The sequence below is a fragment of the Amblyraja radiata genome, chromosome 31, assembly GCF_010909765.2.
Source record: "Amblyraja radiata isolate CabotCenter1 chromosome 31, sAmbRad1.1.pri, whole genome shotgun sequence".
In the NCBI taxonomy this organism is placed as follows: Eukaryota; Metazoa; Chordata; class Chondrichthyes; order Rajiformes; family Rajidae; genus Amblyraja; species Amblyraja radiata.
The window spans coordinates 7344759-7347106 of record NC_045986.1 but is presented as its reverse complement, the minus strand read 5'-3'; positions in this window follow the sequence as shown (position 1 = coordinate 7347106).

The following is a 2348-nucleotide window of genomic DNA, read 5'->3' as shown; positions in this document are numbered from 1 at the left end:
CCTTCCTCCCTTCACCTCCCCCCTTCACCCCCCCCCCCCCCCCCCCCCACGCATTCAGTCCATCTCCCCTCAACCTCCCCCCATGCAATATTAGTGGCTCTCCGACAGCGGAGACATTCCTGCCTATAAGGTTCCCATTGTGATGAAGAACACGCTGGCATGGCTAGTGGAAAAAAATATTAAAGTTTAAAATGTGAATGACCCTTAAAAATATAACAACAATTTAAATGTTAAAAATTAGCGTTATTAAGTTATTTCTTGTTGTGTCTTGTGTTCTATAGAAATAGAACATCATCGTCTTAAAGTCGAAACAGTTTCCCTCCGCCCCCACCTCAACGAGTTCCGGGTCCGCAATGATGTAGAGCTCTTATTCCGTCGCCTCCGCCTCCGGGTCTTTTTCTATGGGAGGGAACCCTCATCTCTCAATGATGATCACTGCTTCCGTCTCCAACGGACCCCCTCCCCTTGGACGCCGACTGATGGCCATCTACCTTCTTTAGAAATTTTCCTTCCCAACTGCCGGCGGGACATCAACCTGCTCCTGCTTATCCTTGGACCATGACCCCACAGACGAGCAACATGCCTTAATCTCAAGCACCATTACCGATTTCATCACTTCCGGATCTCTGCCCTCTAAAGCCTCTAACCTTATCGTTTCTGCTTGTTCATGTCACATCTAATTGATTTCTACATTCTTCGACACCATCCTATCCCCCCGGTCCAATCCCCCCACCCCCCCCAATCTCCAAGACACACAAAACATATAATCATCCGACATTTTAGCCGCCTCCAACGGGATCCCACAACTGGCCACACATTCCCATCTCCACCCTTTCTGCTTTCCGCAGATATTTCCCTCCGAAGCTCCCTGGTCAATTCGTCCCAACCCTACCCCTCCTCGGTTACTTTCCCCTCCAACCGCAGTAAATGTAATGCCTGTTCCTTTACCTCCCCACTCGACTCCATCCAATGACCTAAACAGTCGTTCCAGATGCGGCAGAGGTTAACTTGCACTTCCTCTAACCTCATCTACTGTATCCGCTGTTCAAGGTGTCAACTTCTCTACATCGGCGAGACCAAGTGCAGGCTCGGCGATCGTTTCGCTGAACACCTCCGCTCAGTCCGTCGTAACCTATCTGATCTCCTGGTTGCTCAGCATCTCAACTCCCCCTCCTTCCCAATCTGACTTTTCTGTCCTGGGCCTCCTCCAATGTCAGAGTGAGGCCTAGCGCAAATTGGAGGAACAGCACCTCGGCAGTTTACACCCCAGCGGTATAAACGTTGACTTCTATAATTTATGTATAGCCTTTGCTTTCTCTCTCCATCCCCTCCCCCTTCCCAATTCCTCTACTGTCTCCGCCTACATTCTATCTTTGTCCCCCCCCACCCCTCACATCAGTCTGAAGAAGTGTCTCGACCCGAAACGTCACCCATTCCTTCTCTCCACAGATGCTGCTTGACCCGTTGAGTTACCTCATCTTGCATTTTGAGTCTACTGTCGTCTTAAATGTCGAAAGCCGATGAGTATCTCCCAGCCTTGGCCTTTAGATTACGTTATTTGCGTTTTAGGCTGTGTGTATAAGTACCATTGCGTTCTCGATTAAACGGACTCAGAATAAAATCATTATTTTTGATGCAAGAGCCTTCTTGAAAGTCGTGAACGTATCAAAAGCGAAGGCATCTCAAGACATAGACTTAGAGTCATACAGCAAGGAAGTCAGTCTGAAGGGTCGCGACCCAAATCGTCACCTATACACATTCCCTGAAAAAGCAGCCTGGCCGGATAACCTTGTGCCATTTTTGCCCAAGCAGGCTCCTCAGTCCAAAACGTACATGTCGATCAAGTTTCCCCATCCAAGCTAGTCTCATGTGCCAGCGTTTGGTCCATATCCCTTCCAATAATTCCTATCCACGTACTTGACCAAGTGTCTTCCAAATGTTGTCTACGTCCGAGCCCTCGACAACTTTCTTGGTTACTTCTTCAAACACTCAATAACATTACGGCGACGCATTCTCCCACGTACAAAGCTATGTTGACTATCCCTCGTCAGCCCCTATCTATACACATGCGCACATATATCGTGTCAATAGACAATAGACTTTAGACAATAGGAACAGAAGTATGCCATTCGGCCCTTCGAGCCAGCACTGCCATTCTCTGTGAGTATGCCTGAACATCCACAATCAGGACACCGTTCGTGCCTTCTCCCCGTATTAGTTGACTAGTCCGTGGTCCTGCGGGTGACGGCTCTTCAAGTATACATCTCAGTGCTACCTCGTCCTCCCTCACTGGAGTCCAGTTCCCTTCCAATGCCTCTTTCTGTGTAGCAATTATCCTCATTTTCCTT